This window comes from Adiantum capillus-veneris, chromosome 6 (assembly GCF_014529385.1).
Source record: "Adiantum capillus-veneris isolate H3 chromosome 6, ASM1452938v2, whole genome shotgun sequence".
Taxonomy (NCBI): Eukaryota; Viridiplantae; Streptophyta; class Polypodiopsida; order Polypodiales; family Pteridaceae; genus Adiantum; species Adiantum capillus-veneris.
In genome coordinates this window covers 168,614,291-168,634,606 of record NC_140936.1, presented here as the reverse complement: position 1 = coordinate 168,634,606, position 20,316 = coordinate 168,614,291, and positions in this window count along the sequence as shown.

The following is a 20,316-nucleotide window of genomic DNA, read 5'->3' as shown; positions in this document are numbered from 1 at the left end:
GAGAGGGGGCTGATTTTTCAAAGGCATTATCACCTACACACTCACACTAGTCCATGTGTGGAGTAACAAGACTCTCTCTCCTTCTCAAGCTTTAATGGAAAGTTTATCACCTACACCAAGCTTGTGAGAAGGAAGGCCTACACCAACAACTCTTGGCTTTGTGATGCAAATCCAACCAAGGGCCAAGATTCAATGCATGCACATCTCCTCTACCATGCTAATTACTAAGCTAAGCTATGCTAATATGAGTGATTATGTGAGGAGATGTACATCTTTATCATAAGAATACTCCTTCCTCTCAATCTACTCTCATACCCTGCTAGCTCTCACCATCTTTGAAGGTGTGTGAGTTCTTGGGTCTAAGACCGTGAGGGAATTGATGTTGTGTTTGATAAGTGTTTTTCTTAGTGCATGAAGTTTCCATCTTCATTGCACTAGCTAGTATTGAAGGAACACAAGAAATTGTATTGTAAAATGTATCTCTTGATGGAAGAAACCAATACAAAGCCTTTTGGAGGGGGGACCGGCTCCATGCAAATCCGGTCCTGAATTGTTGTCAATTGCTTAATTTCTCTCTCTTTTGAAGTATTGTTCATGCTATCTAACTAGGTGTTATGCTTTTGTTGCTTTCTCCACCCAAGCACTCTTGTTAATCTCATTAGGAATCTATTCTAATGAAATGATCACTATGCTCATGCTATTTTCCGCTACACACAAGTTACTAGGCCAGTAAATGTTACAATACAAAAAATACATTATGTTAGAATTTAAAAATACAAATACCCATAACTACCAAACCTAAAGGACAATGAAAAAACACTTTCAAAGTCGGTCTCAAATGACGCCCATCCGTCGCTCCCCAAGTGGTGCGAGCTCCCTGCCTCTACTCGCGCTCTGATTGCCTCCTTTTGTTTCTTCCACTTGTCAGGATTCTCATGCATTGCTCACTTTGCATTCTTCCAATCTTCTTTGGCCAACCAATTTGGCATGTTCCACTCGTGCTTTATTGTTTTCTGCACTTCAAAGCGTTTGTGCTTGCAGTCCTCGCACATCCGTACCTTTATGAAGCCTTCATTGAAGCGCTCATCCCGATTTTCCATGAGAAACTTGTCATGTAGCATGTTGATGACTATGTCTTTCAATTCGTTTGACACTTCATTCCAGGTGTTTAATATGTAGTGTCAAAACACCTAAGAGCAAAGGTCGCACATGCGCAAGATTACCTTCTTGCCGTCGTCATCCAAGATGATGTCGACCGAGTATGGCAAGCCCTCTTGCTTGTGACACGTGAACCTGGTGAAGGAGTACGAGCGGAAGTGCGACGTGAGAGAGAGTGTGAGAAGAAGACCACGACGATATGGTGAACTCGCTCTACTGTAATGTTTAGAGCATGATGAGTTCTTATTAGGTTTTTACAAAAGAATATGTGTACATACCTGGCGGCCCGCCCACTTACCTGGGCGACCACATTGGGCTTTATACCCCAACAACCTCCCACTTAAAGTCCAATGTGGTACTTTAAGTGTGAGAGAAGCTACTATACAAGCTAATATACAAGAGATGTAGAGAAGTGATGTACTACCCTACACCTAACTACTTGCAAAAATGCGCAAAGCTCTCTGAGGGAAGTCCTTTTGTAAGTAGATCAACAGGATTTTCTATGGTGTGAACTTTGACAAGCTGAAGTTGCTTATCCTCGAGCATTTCCCTAATGAAATGATACTTCACATCCACATGCTTTGTCTTTGAGTGATAAACTGGATTGCGAGCCAATTGTATAGCACTTTGACTATCACAATATAACACATGCATCTCCTCTTTGATTCCCAAATCTGTTACTAGTCGATTAAGCCAAATTGATTCTTTGCATGCCTCTGATGCTGCAACATATTCATCCTCTGTAGTAGACTGAGTAACACAATCTTGTAATCTAGAACGCCATGATACTGCTCCACCAGCCAATGTAAAGACATACCCTGACGTAGACCTTCGGTTGTCTAAGTCACCTACATAATCTGAGTCTGTAAAACCCTTTACACTTAGCTCCTAACTCCCATAGCATATACGCATACTCTTTGTAGCTTTCAGGTATCTCAATATTCCTTTTACTGCCTCCCAATGTTTCTTGCCTGGGTTTGACATGTATCGACTTACTACTCCCACTGCAAATGCAATGTCTGGGCGAGTAGCAATCATTGCATGCATCAAACTACCCACTGCAGACGCATATGGAATCTTATCCATTTCAGCCCGTTCTTCCTCAGACACAGGACAATCTTGTTTGCTAAGTTTCACATATGGTGGCAATGGAACACTCAGTGCCTTTCCCTTCTCCATATTCAAACGTTGCAAAACCTTGTCAATATACTCTATTTGAGATAACAAAATTAACTTCTTTGATCTGTCTCCTCAATGCGCATACAAAGTATATGACTTGCCTCACCCATGTATTTCATGTCAAACGATTTTGCCATCTTTGACTTCAAGGCTGAAATTTCTTCCAAGTGCTTGCCAGCAATCAACATGTCATCCACATACAAAATAAGGATCAGCTAACTGCCATCCTTAGCCTTCTTTGTATATAGACAGTGATCAAACTCACTACGTTTGTAGCCTTGAGAAAGCATAAACTTGTGGAATTTATGGTACCATGCCCTCGGTGATTGTTTTAAGCCATAAAGACTCTTTAACAACTGGCATACCCAATCTTCCTTGCCTTTCTAAACAAACCCTTCTGGCTGCTGCATGTAAATTTCCACATCTAAATCACCATGCAAGAACGCTGTCTTGACATCCATTTGGTGCAACACCAAATCTAATATGGCAACCAATGCAAGAAAGCATCTCAATGTAGTCATCTCGACCACCGGAGAGAAGACTTCATCAAAGTCAATGCCTTGTTCTTGCTTAAAGCCCTTGGCAACAAGCCTTGCTTTGTAGTTTGACTGACTATCATGAACGGTGATCTTATACCTGTAAACCCATTTACAAGGTAGAGCCTTTTTTCCCTGTGGTAATTTAACTAGCTTCCATGTCTTGTTTTTATGCAGAGCTGTCATCTCTGACTGCATGGCCAATTGGCAATTCTCGGAGTCCTTCATTTGCACTGCTTCTTTGTAACATGAAGGCTCATTGCAATCAGTCAACATGACATAGTTCATAGATGGAACAAACCTATCAGGAGGTCGCGTGACACGTACAAATCTACGCACAATAGGTGGCTCATGCTCAGCCACAACCTGTGGTTCCACTCTATCCTGTCCTTGCTCCTCTTGAGCCCTGACATTTTGTCTTGCACGTGTAGGTCCATCTTCTTGGAAGACAACTCTTTTAATCTCCTCAACCCTCTCTGGTTTAGAATGATATTTGGATTCATTAAAGTGAACATCATTGCTGCAGACAACCTTTCTGGATTCGGGATCCCAAAGTCTGTACCCCATCTCACCAGAATTACCATAGCCTAGAAAGATGCACTTTCTACTCTTTGGCTCAAGTTTGTTCCTAAATTCCTTTGGAACGTGAGTATATGCCTCACAGCCAAAGACTCTGAGATGCTTGTATGAGGGCATTTTGCCTGACCATACCATCTCTGGATTCTGTAAAACCTTGCTAGGAGATCTATTTACAAGATGAACAGCTGTTGATACAGCTTCAGCCCAAAACCCATTTGGCAGCTGTGCATTAGACAACATACTTCTGACCTTCTCTTGTATGGTCCTATTCATCCTCTCAGCAACACCATTTTGAGGAGGATTGTAAGGAGCATTAAGTTCACGTTTTATACCTTTTGACTCACAAAAGTCCTGAAAGGCCTTTGAAACATACTCTCCACCATTGTCAGTGCGTAAGCATTTAAGCTTCTTGCCACTCTGATTCTCCACAAGTGTCACAAACGTTTTGAAAACACTAAACGCTTCATCCTTGTGCTTGAGAAAGTAAACCCATACTTTCCTCGAGTAATCATCTATAAATGTCATAAAGTAAGAAGCTCCCCCTAGAGATAGGTTAGGCATAGGTCCACACAAATCACTATGAACAAGTGACAACTGTGTATCTCTTCTACTGCTTCTATGCTTATGTGGCTGCTGTGTTTGCTTACCATACAGACAATGTTCACAGAATTCAAAATCATTAAATGAAAAGGCAGGCAAATAACCAGAACGAGACAAGATTTCCATTCCCTTCTTGGACATATGTCCTAACTGGCAATGCCACAAAGAAACGTTCGGCTGCTCGGTTACATTGATTACATTTTTAGAGACATTTGATACATAAATCATGTAAAGTCCTCCAGACTTTACTCCATGTGCTACTGTCATAGAACCCTTGGATATCTTCCACATGTTCTGTCCAAAAGTGGTGACGGAGCCAACATCATCAAGTAAACCTGTGCTGATCAAGCTCTTTGTAATTGCGGGAACATGTCTCACATTCTTCAACGTGAAAGAAGAGCCATTCTGAAACTTCAATTGAACATCTCCAACACCTAAGATCTCACATGTCTGCCCATTGCCTAGCCGAACATGATCTTTAGTGGTCACATAAGAAGTAAACCACTCCTTGTTTGGAGACACATGAAGTGATGCCCCTGAGTCTATAATCCAGTCACTCAGTGCATTTCCATCAGATGCTGTAAGAAGAGCTGAGTCCATTGTATTCTTCAAGAAGTAGATGTCTCCTAACACTAGACTGTCATCCTCTGCAACAGTGTTTGTCACATTTATTTCTTGAATCTTCACTGAGGACTTGTTCTTCTCACCATGGTCTTCAGCTTTCTCTTTGCCTTTTTCTGCTTTCCATTCTCTGCAGTCTCTTTTCATGTGACCCTTCTTGCCACAATGGTAGCATTCTATGTCACTCTTGCCTTTAGCACTGCGGGACTTGCTACGAGACTGATTCCTCTTTCCACCTTTGTACTTTTCTTTGGTCCTTCCCCTGACAACTAAGGCTGTTCCTTTGCCTTTGTCCATTGTCTTTCTATTGGTTTCTTCAGTAAGCAGACTTCCTTCTACACCTGCTATGTTCAAACCATCTGGAGGTGCAGAATTACTCAAAGCCGTGCGAAAAGTGTCCCAACTTTCCGGCAATGTGATCAACAGGAACATAGCTCTAACAGGTTCATCAAACTTGACACCTTGAGCCGACAACTGACTATAGATTGTGTTGAATTCATTCAGATGATTGGACATAGGTGTCCCTTCTTTCATCTTCAAGTCAACAAGCTTCTTAAGCCAATATACCTGTAAAGCTGCACTCTGCTTCTCATAAATATCACTCAGCTTTAACCATGCTTGATAAGCCGACATCTCGTCTGCTACATTGAAGTAAACACTTTCTGCCAAAGTCAGCATAATGGTAGAAAGTGCCAATTCATCCATTTCGCTCCATTCATCTTCGTCCATATCTTCTGGTTTTATCCCCTTGAGCTTTATAGGTTTTATCTGCTTCTTTTGTACCAACACGTGCCAAATCTGCTGCTTCCACAATGGGAAATTGGTTCCATCCAGCTTCTTGATATTGTAAAGAGCAGTGTCCTGTGATCCAGCCATAGCTACACTTCACAGTAGTTTACTTTCCTGGGAAAAATTCTGCAGAGTTTCCCCTGTAAACTGACCTCTGAACCAATATCAACCTGTCAAATGAACCAAGAAAGCTTCAGATTCTGCATAAATTTCGGCAGAGTCTCCTTTGTAAAATGGCTCTGGTGTACTCAAAAACAGACCAAAAAACAGCTCAAAAACACTGTCTCTCTGACACTGTAAGCTGCGGGTAAACCTGTCGTGCACCTGTATTGTCTCTCACTGTCCTATAAGCATAGACTGCGACAATGCCTCAATGGCAGTAAAGCAAAGATGCAATCCCAACTGTCTAACTCACAGTCAATACATCCTAGCTGCCTATCTAAGGGTGCTCGAGGGATCGCTCCAAGACCTGTATCACCGAAAGGATCTCAACATTCGAGAATCCCCCAGCTCAATAAAACCTCACTCGACCCTCACCAAAGGCTGCAGTAAATCTGACAGTACATAGACTTCCCACAAAGTCATACATCCACAAATTTCCCACTGTATGCTGTAACCGCTGCGGCGGTTGTTTGTTGCGTGACTCACAGCCAGCAAACCCTCAACAGACATACATCATCTCTGACAATACATCCCATGTGGAAGTACCTGCAATGTCAGGATGAAATCTGGAATATGAAGCAGAAAACACAAGCTACCTGATGAAGTAGTGGATGTCGCCTACAGAGTGTGTGTAGATGCGCCCGTGTCGTATGTGACACGCCTCCAAGAATTGTGAGCCGTCCTTCGATGTGTAGACAACCACAAATCAACACTTTGGGAGTGTCGATATCCTCAGCACCTGCAGTCGTAGGCCGAAAACCCCAAATTTGCAGAGTCGGATCTGCACCCGTCGAGACCACGTAGTCGAAAATGGTCTGCGCAGACCTTTGTCGAAGCCGAACGGTGGCCAAAATGACCTCAGAATGAAATTTTGAGAACACCAAGCCCTAAGGGCCCTCCCACAGGATTTGGGGACGTGTCTTTGCCTGTCGAATTTCACTCCAATCTGAGCTAGTGACTCTAGCCTCTTGCAGTGCTGCCCCGAGCCTCGATCTGAGCTCCGATACCAGTTGAAGAAGTACGAGCGGAAGTGCGACGCGAGAGAGAGTGCGAGAAGAAGAGCACGAAGATATGGTGAACTCGCTCTACTGTAATGTGTAGAGCATAGTGAGTTCTTATTAGGTTTTTACAAAAGAATATGTGTACATACCTGGCGGCCCGCCCACTTACCCGGGCGACCACATTGGGCTTTATACCCCAACACCTGGGTGTCACTACAGGCGTATCAGTAGGGGTCTCGAGTGACATCTGGATGGGGGTACGAATGACAGGTGTCTCCACTGGAGTCTGGCCCAGAAGCGAGGTGTCATAAAATCTAATATCTAATATCTAACCAACCCAAATGATTTTTTCATATTAAACTGATGACTTAATGTGGGAGAATAAACGGGAATAAGTGTTAAGATATAGAAATGTGCTTATAGATCTATCTCAACACGGGGCCAATGGTAAAGGGTCCTAAATGAGAGATGGTCTATCAAAGAGCAAGGCTAGACAATGGAGCATAATAACTTAGGGTTAGCTTCATTGAAGACCTCCAATAATGTGTGTAAAAGTCCTTTGACCTTAGGTAAGCTAGGACTGAGCTTGAGGCGGGAACCCAACCCAGCTCGAGGTGCTATTCCTGCTTGTCATGCTTGATGACTGACGTGCTTGAGGTGCTTGATAAATGAGGTGCTTGAGGTGCTTGATGATTGAGATGCTTGAGGTGCTTGATATGCTTGAGATGCTAGGGTTGCACTTGAGGTGAGAACCCAACCCAAGCTTAAAGTGCTCAAGGGCCAAGCTTGTGGTGGGAACTGGGCCTATGCATGAGGGTCTTGAGGTGTCAAAAAGTCAAATATTCAATCCCTACAAGGAGGGGGCGAGCCCTACATGAGGGGAGATGAGAGAGAACACCCACACAAGGCATGCATGGTACAAAGAAAGCAGAAGGGACACTTGTCAAGTTCCTCCTCATGTTGCCCTCATGGTGTGCCTGAAGCCTATTGGTTTGCCACCCAAGGGGTCCAATGATAATTAGGATATTTAATAATTGATTTTGCATTTATCAAGTCCTCTCTCTCATAGGGGAAAGAGGGACACTTGTTTCAAGGCTACCCTTGCTGCTTGTAATGCCTCCTGCTTGTGATTGGCTAGGCCTGGAGGGGTCCAATGAGCTTCAAGCATGAGCTACAAGGGGGGGGGGGGGGGGGGGGGGGGTTCAACCCAAGCAAGTTAGGGGTTTCTTAGAAGGTATACTCACCCACACACACACAAACACTCTCATTTGTGTGCTATGCAAAGTGCAAGAGCTCCCTCTCCTTCTCCAAGCAAGTAGAGGTTGAGAGCCTACACCAACACTCTTGGCTATGGAGTGCAAATCCAACCAAGAGCCATGCTTCAATGCTTAAGCTTGCCATCTCCTTCTTCTTCATTACTATGCTATTATGTATTCTAGCAAGAAGAGTTATGATAAGTGAGGAACTAATTCTTTCTCCTATGAAATGTTTCTTCTTCCTCTTCCCTACCCTCATTCCCTGCTCGCTCTCTCCACCTCCGAAGGTGTTTGAGGTTTTGGGACTGAGGCTTGGGATAGTTAAAGCTTTCTTCAAGTTTATGTTATGCTTGTGATGCATGAAGCTTTCCATCTTCATTGCATCACCTAGGCTACAAGGAACACAAAGATTGTCTTGTAACAAGTCTCTCTTAATGGGAGAAATCATAATACAAATGCCTATTGGAGGGTGGACCGGCTCCACATAAATCCGGTCCTCAACTGTTGTCATGTTCTCTAAATTCTCTGTCTTGCAAAAGTATTGTTCATGCCAAGTTAACTAATTGCTATGATTATGTTGCTATCTTCAATTATGTTCACCCGCTATGCTCACAAAGTCATTTCTCAAAAGTACTCTCATTAATTTCTGCTACTCTCAAGTTAAATAGGCCGATTCCATTACACGAGGAGTGTCGAGTGGGGTGAGTCTCGGAGGAGTAGCAAGTGGTGTGTAGCTAGGAATGATTGATAGTTGCGCAAAACCTAGAGTAGAGAACGACACCGTGGTTGGCGTGGAGGCGTACAAAGAAGGGGAAGGTAAGGAGCTTCGACGACTACTACGAGGAGGTGTGGAAGCATTAGCGATGGCTCCTCCATAGCAACCGTCGCCACTACTAGAGGGTCGATGCCTAGAGGAGTGTGTAGATTATTTAGTCGACACCAAACTCTAGAAGCGCGCCGATCGCTCCGAAGCAGAGAAAAACTTTGAAGGAGTGGAATGACACTACTCTATATCGGAGCTATGGCGATCCTCGTACGACCTTCTTTGCTCCGGGTCCAAGGAAGCAAGAAACTGATCATCATCCATACTTGACTTTAATACATGAACATTAAATCTTAATGATAAATGGAGAAGAAAATTGCATTAGGAAAAGTTTGGACTCAAATTTGGGCCTTGTCAGAAATGCCATGTCAGCGTAGAGAGGGATAATAAAAAATTCATTTAAACCTTTTTTCATACATGTTTTTAAAAGTCTCGATATCTTATTCATGCAAGGTACGTTTATTAAAAAGCCCAAGAAGTATTCGAGTCATCATAACACTTCACTGTGTGCCGTGGCTATTGAATTCAATGCCAATTATCTCAATCTTCTGCATTTTTAAAAACTAAGCTCTGTTTCCTTGCCTCCTTCTCCCCCATCCCCTCCTGCGTTCACTCACGCGCGCGCGATATTCAAATTGCCATTCTTCTATCGCGGGTCCCACCTCCTTCTGCACACAGTTTTGATCAGTTAGGTTTCAATCGACACTTGTAGCTTCTCCACAAAAAACTTCTACGAGGAATAGGAGAGATGTGTATCACATGCCCATAGAACTCTCACGAGAGTATAACCCTTCTGCAAGAAAAACAAACAAGAGACGCTTTCTGAAGCTTTGAAGGAGAACTTAAGATCACAGGGCATGAAAAATATGGACCTTTGGCTGGACGGCATAATGTATCCAAAGCATCCCGTCACAAAATCTACTCCACCTTTTAAGGATATTACATCCTTAGCAAACTATGTTGGAGATGGCCACCATGGCTTGTATGGCTACACTAAGCAGTTGACTGCAAGAAATGATGTTCTGCAAAACAAGAGAGAGATATTGTATACAACGAGAATGTCCGCTTACACCAGAAAGTCGTACAATGTGCTCAATAGGTTGAAGGCAGCAAGGAGACCATCAAGGAGTTTACACAACAACTCAGAGAAAAAAAACAGTGCTAGGTCTTCGCTAAAGAGAAAGAAAACTAAGAGACATCGAGAACTTGAAAGTTGTCTCGAGAGGAATCAAGAAAAGAGTGTAAGCCATCAAGTGAGTGCCTCTATCCTTCTTAGGTTTATATTAATAAACTGTAGTTACATCTCTTACTGCTAACATGCTTGCATAGATCTTTGTTTCACCCTGACAAGGATGTGGAGCACAACACAACCACCTCCTCGGCCCATTACGTGCTCATATTGAATTGCAAAAATGTAGCTGGCCTCTTAGATGATAAGTGCTATGGTAAGATCGTTGCTAAACAACTCGACAGCAGTTTACAGGAGAACCAACTCTTTGCACGAGACATTTAATCAATTTTGGATGAAGCTGGTATATCCACTAGTGGATATGCTGCCATTTTCAAGTATGCAGCATCATTTGCAGTGTTGTTCCACTAGAAAAGGGTTTTGATTTCTAACTCCTCTTACTCAGGTCTATGCAAAGACAGGTCAAAAAATTCCACATCAAGCACATGCTACTTCCAAATCCTCTCTCAATTCAAAAAACAAAATGAGAAGTCAATGAGGAGGTGCTTCAAAAGCTAGGAAGTCCTTTCTACATTGAATCGACATACATATCGCCAAAAGGAGAAGAAATGGTCTATGAAAATTATAATGATATTTTTAATGATACGATCGTATTGTAGTCATACATTATGCAGTTGTTCGATGTTACTTTTGAAGAGAGCAATGAAGTCCTGAAGTTTGTCATCATTGAGTGCGAGCTTGTAAACGAGACAAAGGTTGAGCGAGTCACAATCACAGTTATGAATAGAGCTCTGGATGCAAGCATTGGACCAGATGATCCTCAAAACTTTAGTGTGCAATTTGAGCACAACAATTTCCTTCTTGCGACGTTCAAGGTGCGTAGAAGTTATGTTTAAGATAATTTTACGTTATATTCAGTTGAATGCTTTTGAATGTGCACTGAAAAAAGTTCAAAATTATTCTTTCAGGTGTCCACTGAGAACTTTGATATATTGAATTGGGTTTTTCATCAAACAAACATACCAGAAACAATAAGCGAACAAAGAAATGAAAAGAAATTGGATGTGGAGGGCATGGGATCCTACAATGTAGAGTTGCACATGGTTGGAGACCTAAAAATCTTGAAATGCATGTACAATGTTTCCAAAGGAGCAACAAGAAAATGCCCTTGCTTGTATTGCATGGGAGGGTTCATATGCTTGACAAACCATTTTGAAGAAGAGCTCTGGATAGGCATCTGTGTGACCTTAAGATATCCCACTATTTAGAGTCACATATGCACAATGCATGCACTTTGTAGAATAATAGAAAAACTAATTTTTCTCTACATCTGTTTTGCTTGGACCACTCGCCTCTCTCTGCGAAGCAAAGGGCAATCTCGGCCTTACAGACGGCCTTCTCAAAAATGGGTTTTCACGGAGGACATGTTAAGATAGAGCAGGAGAATGACAAGAGATCGAAAAATGGCCAGAATGTTCCAAAGAAGTTGTCCATTGGTGGTGTAAAAGCCCGACTCTTCCTTTCAGCGTCCACAACTAGATGACAACGTACAAGCCAAAGTGCACAAGAAAGACAAGCATTACGATACAACAGGTGGAAAAATCTGCACAATGTTGTAGTTGACCATGCAAACAATGGTGTAGCAAGGACTCTCAAAGCGAAGGTATGGAAAACCTTGGATACAATATTCAAGTTCTTCAAATTGAACTCATGGACTGATGGTGACTATACAAAATTCAAGAAGTTGTGGAGACCTTCCACAAGACATTCATAAGTGCGTGGACAAATCAACATATTACTCACTACATGGTACTGTAATTGGTTTGATGACATGATAATATTTTGAAATGTGAATACTCATCTTTATAATGTCTGCATGCTTTGTGTGCAACACATTATTTGTAATCACATGCCTTGGATTGCAAGGCAATATGGCAGCGTGGGTGTTTGGTCTACACAGGGCATGAAAAAAATCCACTACCAAGCTCGTACTGGTTATTTCAGTCACACTCGACATGGAGGTGGTGCGGACAAAGAATATAGCTTAGAGGAGCTACACCAATGGACGTATCAAAAACTAATGCATAGGTCAAATCGCAAGGAACAAGTCAAACAAAGTCAAATTGGCCATGCGATTAGATTAGCCACAAAAAAAACGAAGAAAGAAGATATGGGAGTTATCGTCTACGGTTAGACAACATGCGGATTGGTGGCTACAAAACCAGCACGTGGGAAGGGTTTGGACAACACCGTTGCAAGTAATGCCATAACTCTCAGCCATAACAACCAAACCTAATATATCTAGAAGAATCTATGTAATTTCAATTTTTCATATTGTGAATGATGGTTGCAATAAGATTAAAAATGTGGCAAGACATTGATTATCATTTCAACTTTTCATAATGTGAATGATTGCAAGACATTGTTACATAATCAATTTAACTTTGATGCATTAAAAAAATACATTCTATTTATTTTTAGTCATCTAGAAATGATACAAAATATTCTGGCCTCTTGCCCTTATATGAAGGACCCTCTTCCTGGTGCCTTGGTCTCTTTGAATGACGCGTTTTGTCATCAGCATCCGTCGCAAGCACGTTGAGGTCAAGCAATGGGATCTCCTCAGATGCTTTCACCTATGGGGCCTCTTCTATAAGTTGAATGATTGTTTGCTTTTGTTTTAGCAGATCACGTTTTCCATATTGTGGCAACTGATTTGGGTCTGTGATTCCACAAGCTAGACCATACGCAACATGTGACAAAAAGTAGCGACTGCGCAGGGCATACATGCCAGGCCCTACACCAAAAATTGAGACAGTTGCTTGCTTGTCTAACAGCATCACCTTGTTTGCGTTCAATTTGATGGCCGCGCCTCCTAGATATCTTGAGTGTGTCTTCAATACAAAAAGAGGGAATTCAACATTGTCCTTGGAGAAGCTCGAATGGAAGCAGAGGAAGTTTGGAGCATTCAAATTTTCCAAGGGAGGAATTCTTTCCCAAGTCTCCTTTACCTCGTCCACGAGGACGAGGAATGAACTTATCATCATAGACTACAAGCTACGAGAAATAAAATCCAAGTGTTAGTATATACACATGAAACTCTCATACAGGGAAGCAAAAAAATATTTACACTGTAGTATACCTTCTGATTTTTATCTTCTTTGAGTAATGCAGCATTCCATAAGTCAAGGGTACTCTCATTTACACGAGGATGAGGAAGGCATCAATGTTATTGATGAAGCAATTCTCTCCATCTCTGTGATTCCAAGACTTTCCTATACCGCCCTGAACTTCGACTCCATTGGAAGCATCGCAGCTGCATCCTTGTATATCATTGCTAGTGCCTCTGTTGGTTCAATAAACTCACTGCTATTTCATGAGCATCCATGACAGGATACTTGTCATTGTTAAGGTCAATTATACTGTCATCCTCTTGTATATTTTGAGCAACTATAGCAAGGCAATAGTCCTCTCTTAAGTCAAACAGTTCCATGATGTCATTAAGCATTACATAATGATGATCACCGATGGGGACGGTAGGGAGCACATTTGTTGGCAAAGCTCCCTCTGGCAACTGAACACCTTTTGAAACACACAAAGCACCACTTTGTGGTTGCATCCACTCGTCACCAGTGACTAAACGGTGACTGCTCTTGGCCTCCTTTGCTGTGTCCCAGCGATCGTCTAGATTAACATTCAAAAAGAGTATGAACCTATCATAGTATTATGCAACTCGACACTTTTGATTATGTAACGGGACATCTGATGTCATTCTTGCGAGACTGCATTGGCAACTTAAGGTTGCTCCTGCAGAAAAGATCATTCTTTAAACGATCAAAACTGATATCCTTCATATGAACATATCGACAACCCTCAAACTCAAATGTGTCATTGATCGTCTGCTGCTCGTATGTCTGATGAAACTCTGCAAGGAAATGTGACGCAGAAGCCAAAAACTCTTGCAATGAGAAGGCAAGGTTGAAAATAGTCTTGAATTCCTACTCTCAATGCTGAAGCCCAATTCTATAGAGAAAATGGTACAGCTTGTCTTTGGGTGTCTCATTAGAGCAAGGAATCTCCTCTTCTATCTCGATCTAAAAGGGATCCATTTGTGGAGAGAGGTAAGAAAACTTTCCGTTGTTGGTTAGGGTAAAGGTAGGAAGGCACTAGCTAACACTAGGAAATACGAAGAAGGGACTGACGACCCTCCTATATATAGACTCCTCAAGAACTTGACCAGGTCATTACAACCACCCTTGTGATTGCATTAGTAACGGTGCAAGGAATGCATCACAAAGATTGAGGCAAGCTCAACCATCCCTATGACATGTCCTGGTTGGTGGGTGAGTACCATAGCTATATAAAGCACCTTGACTGCACACTCTAGAACTCGCTCACATCTACACAACGCTTGCATGGAGGACAAGAAGAGAGAAAAGGCAAAGCTTTCCCAAAATATGATGGCGGAAATGAATGAGATCGAGAAAACGCTAGCTGAGGCAAAAGCTATTCGCTCAAAAGGAGTTGAAGAAGAAAAACAAAGGAAACCAAAAGGCAGAGGCTGAGCAAAACAACACTGCAAAGATCGAGGACAAGAAACCACCAACGATAAAGGAGGAAGAAGAATAATTGTAATGAACAAACAAGATAGTGCATCAATCACCTCTTAGTCTTGTGTAATGGAGTCCTTGAAGATAATGCAAATGTCTTCATATCTTGTTCCTTTGTCTCTGTCTCTTTTTTTCTTTTTTTGGTTATTCATTATGAAGAAAGATCTTTTATTAAAATGTATCGCACCACAATGCGAGTGGGAGGTTTATGTCACACAACCATTGATATGCTCGTGCTCTGCGGCGAGACAAAAAAAAAAATCGTGCCACAACGCGATAGGGAGCTCTCTTCAAGATATGGGTGGTCCCTATCGCATTGTGACGCGATATCCAAATGTCACGCCACAACGCCACAACGCGATAGAGAGACACATTCACAATATGGGTGGTCCCTATCGCGTTGGGACTCGACATCCAAATGCCACGCCACAACATGATAGGGAGGCACGTCCATGATATGGGTGGTCCCTATCGCGTTGTGGCGCGATATCCAAATGTCGCAACAAAACACAATAGGGAGTCTTGTCCACGATATGGGTGGTCCTTATCGCGTTGTGGTATGACATCTAAATATCGCGCCACAATGCGATAGGAAGGCATCACCACAACATGGTTGGTCCCTATCGCGTTGTTACACGACATCCAACTGTTGCGCCACAATGCGATAGGAAGGCATCACCACAATATGGTTGGTCCCTATCGCGTTGTTACACGACATCCAACTGTTGCGCCACAATGCGATAGGAAGGCATTGTGGCGCGTCATCAAGAGTGTCACGGCACAGCACGATACTCTTTATCGCACCACCACAATATGGTTGGTCCCTATCATGTTGTGGCACGATACTCTTTATCGCATTGTGGCGCGTCATCAAGAGTGTCACGGCACAGCACGATAAGGAGGTCTGCTAGCTGTGATACACTCTTCCTTCTTGCGTTGTGCCACGACATTTTTCATTGTTGTGACACAACGCGAGGAAGGGGTTTGGTTGATCAAGGCCCATCCCATATCGCGTTGTGCCGTGACAACCACATAGTCGACCTGGTGTCCCAGTCAACATGCAGTATGTCACGTGTCCTTCATGCGGTGATGCACTCTTCCCAATGATGATGAGCGACTCAATTAATTGTGGCCACCACCACATGCATATCCCACGTTTAGTAATGATAATAATGTCCTCGACACTTATATAACGTTTCTATTTTTGTATATCCTATTGCTATTTGACCTTTGTTCTCACCTCTCAGAGTCAGCTTTTGCGACCTAACCTTCTCATTGCTCAATCTTGTCATTATTCTTTTCCACAATGCTTTCCAGGGTAAACACTTGTTTCCATGGCTTACACAAAGCAGACCGCAAGGGGACCGCAAGGAAGGTTTATCCGCAAGACAACCAACCTTCATCCTCAAGAGTTGTAGACAAAACCCTGGCTAATCTTCGATCAACAATGCGTAGTCGGAGGTTTAGGGTAGAACTGAAGCGTTCTGCTTGAGCTGCACAAACTTCAAAGGCATATCTCTCTAAATATTCCTAAGTTACCCTTCCAAAGAGTAGTTTGCTAGATTTGTGAGAGCACAAATTTGGATTTTTGGTGGGCCAGAAGTGCGATGGGTTGCCTCCACGAGGCAGCCAAGGACTTTCTGATCGAGCTGTTCGAAGACAGCTACGTCCTCACAGCTCATGCTCACAGAGTTACAGTAATATCCCCGATATCAATTCTCTTAGGCTGTTACACTTCACGTATGACAAGACACTTGTGCCGATCCATCTATCTGATAAGAGAATGGACAACATTTTGATAATCCCTCCAATCATTAAAGTGAAGGTGTACGATGTGAGCACCACACATCACACGTATGACGCACATTTGAATGTGGAGCGGACCCAAGAGCTACTTGTGGAAGAGCCTTTAGTCGAGTCAAATGAACGGGAGATGTCAACAACAATTGACCAAGCTAGCACTCAGACCCTAAGTTTCCTCAGTCCAACTTTTGATGTAGCACTTTTGGTATGGGACCAAACTAGTGAAAGGGAGCTTACGGACCAAATTATGAATTTCAGTCTCTGGTATGTTATATTATTTTTGCAAAGGTATTTATTTGATTTAGGCTTATTGGAGATCCTCATCAATTAATTTTCTCAATTCGTAGCATGCTGATCTTGCATGGAATCAACAATCGGAGGTAGCCGTTTTAATCTCACAGTTGTCAATCATGCTTACGTCAGAGTCCACTTCCCTGATAGAAGTTGTTGATTGGTTTCAACCAGTCAACATGGACACAAATAAAGTTTTACTTTTAGCTTACAACAAAAAGTAAGTGTTTTTTATCTCACTATTCTTTAATATTTTGTATACTATGAATAACAAACTAATTCCTCGTTTTGTGCAATCAGTTCACATTGGAGCGTTGTTGGACTAAACATTGAGCGCAAGCATTGCTACCTTGCAAATTCTACGCATGGTTTTCATGGGAATGTCCGAAGGTACGTAGTTACTTGTTTCTTGATTCTGCGATTTTGATACAATGTGTGGTCATCATATGCTATGTCTTGCAGGTCTATTCAGAAACTTGTTGCTGCATGGGAAGCATTGACCCAAGACAATGTTTGGGAAGATATGCTCATTTTGAGTTGCAAGGTCCCAAAACAAGACGACGACCATTCTTGTGGATAGAGAGTTATTACAAATGCGGAGTTTCTTCTGGAACGCATTTATGCTGAGGAGCGTAAAAGTGTAAGTGCAATGTTTCGCTTTGTAATCCTTGCACACATAATTTCTTTGAATTACATATAAATGCTAGGAAATTCATTTGCAGGCAAGTAGCATGGTTGATTATTTGAATGTCCATGTGGAGGCATTCAGGACGACGACGATGGAGAATATGATCAATCTTGTGGAGACATGTCCTTTAGGAGTCGCCGATGCATTTGTTGTGCCACCGCCATGACCACAACCTCGACCTCCACCTCGGAGGTACAAAGCAACGCCTCAATCAATGACAGAACAAGCACCTGGACCTGCCTCCCCTCGTGTTTTTGGCCACTCAACCTCTATTCTTTTTGTGATACCCGACTTTACCAAGGAAGACGAGGCCACTGCACAATCTTTTCCTCAACCCCAAACCCCTTACCCAAGCCCCATATCGTCTCCTGAGCCTTTACATTCTAGTCATGATAACCAAGCCCGGGAGAGATCCCCTCAATTGTAAATGAGAGCTACTGATCAATGGATTTAATTGGACATAACAGTGTACATTATTAAACCCAATATAAAGACAACTTGAGTCAATTTGGAAAAGATAATCGTTCTCAAACTTTATTCAAGTAGGAAATTCCTTAACAATGCATTTTTGCATGAATACAGATTGCAAGCTTGCTGTCAATAGCTTTCCTTGATATTAGCAGTTTAGAGCAATGTGATAAACTATGTGAGCTGCCTTCTTCAATCAAGAGTTGCATGGCTGGTCATCCTTTATCTCTACGCATGATGTCGTCTTCTCCCTTCTCTGAGGCACCTGTACAACAATTATCGAGCAGATAGATTAGACCAATATTTTGCGATGATAAACAACAGGGAAATAACTAACGTAGGATTAATGTTTACATACAAAACATACTACCTTTTGCATGTTACACTAGAAAAGAAATTTTGGAGGCACGTTGAGGTTAACCTCATTCTCCAAATCCTCGTGCACTTGTCGTCGTGTCACATTGCCTCAAATGCTAAGAAGAGTGAGCAGATCACGTCCACACCATACCTCAAGCATTCTCAAAGGATTATTCAGGTCATCAGTTACAGTTAAATCTTTGTCCAAAGCTACCAAATGACCATTCACTCGATGCTACCTTATGTAGTGGAAGGAAGCTATCATGGACTTACACACAATAGACTTCTTATTTACCTTGCATAAGATGCCATCAGAATCATGGACATCCCAAGATTCATCCTGAAAATTGAGGCATTTATCTATCTTGCAAAGTAGCATAGTTCCAGTCTTCCTAATCTCTTTATCATGGAAAAAGTCGATGAACACATCCATGGGCAAGAAGATTGAAACACGTACCAATGGACTAGAAATATTTGGTCTTAAGCACTTTTGTATTTCTTGATGGAACTTTAGTTTGAAACACTTAGAAGTTTCAGATGAAGGGACTGGCCACTCTGGACTGTCCTTCGAAGGAACCGAGAGATATTCTAGAGTGCCAAATCCAAGCGCAGAACACGAGCATTATAAAAGTGATCAAAGAAGAAAACCCTCCTTTTAGCCAACGCTCTTCTCGTGCTAGTGTTATGGAGAGCTCTTAGAAGTTTCAAATGAAGGGACTGGCCACTCTGGACTGTCCTTCAAAGGAACCGGGAGATATTCTAGAGTGCCAAAGCCGAGCGCAGAACGCGAGCATTATAAAAGTGATCGAAGAAGAAAACCCCCCTTTTAGCCAACGCTCTTCTCGCACTAGTGTTAAAGAGTAGCCTCTCCCACAGTTCCATGGAATGCATAAAAAATGCCAATAATACAATCCACCAACTATCAGTCTTCTTTGTTGGAAGGATAAATAATGGCAAGTTAAACACACAATACACGAGTGAAGAGTAAAATCTATTGTGGATATAAGAAAACTTACAATTTGGTTGGTTTGTTGGAAATCCTATCGGCGTGTTTGTAGACGCAAATCTAGTGTATATATGCGTGTTCAATGAGAACCTCTTTGACTATTTTGCTTGTTGTGACAAGCGAAAGTTTTTCACCCTATCTTTATAATTGTTCACAAACTTGTTGCCCGTGCGCTTTCTCTTCCTCATCTGTAGTCTGCAGGAGAACCCAGCTTCCACCTACATTAGTGGTGGAAAGCCATTGGCCATTGTCCAAATCGAAGTTGTTGAAAATTTTGATAGACTTAATACTTGCAGATGGTCATCAAGGTCTTATGTTCACCATTAGTGATTCTTCTATGGCAAGATGCACAATACAGATGTGAGAGGGGGAGTGTTTCTGAGTGCAAACACAATACACTCAAAAGCAAGCAGAATAGTTAGTTGAGCGCAAAAGAATGAGAATGAACGGGAATACTATGAAGCCTCTCCTATCGAAAAAGTGCACACAATTGCATTGAGTGTGAAATATGGCATATTTGTCCTAAATTTGGTTATGACAAGAAAAATTCGAGCAAATCACAACGTATATTAGTGTTAAATTTATTTATGCAACTAAAAATTATTTTTTGAAAATGCTAAAATTTGACATTAAAAAAAATAAAATCCAAGCTACCATTACGGAAGCCCGCCATCCATTGGTCGCGTTGCATTCTCTCTCTAGTGCTAAAAAATGACCAAATTTGAGTCCAAACTTTTCCTAATGAATAAGTTATAATTTGATTCACAATTTAAATTTTACAAGTTTAGCATACAGACAAGAATGGGCAAAACCCCACGTGAATACAATATATATGATAAAAAGGAGAAAAATTGCTCAAATACAATGTCTACGGCTTTAAGAGATCTCTCTCTCATCCTTGCATAACTCGTCATAACTCCCTATGTCTATATAGAGATCTTCATTTAATAAAATGTCCTCCGTTCCATTTTGTAGGTCCTTTGCATACATTTTAGAGAGAGTAGCAATGCCAGACTCTTCTGACACCACCACCTTAGCGGCTTTTGAATCGGTATCCTCTCCAATCTCCTCCACAGATGCCAAGGTGATTGCCAAACTTTAGCCCTCATACATCCGTGCACTACAAGGGGCTACCTCTATGACATACCACCACTTTGGTGCAGACTTTGTAGGATACAAAATACCACCTGGAAGAGCCAC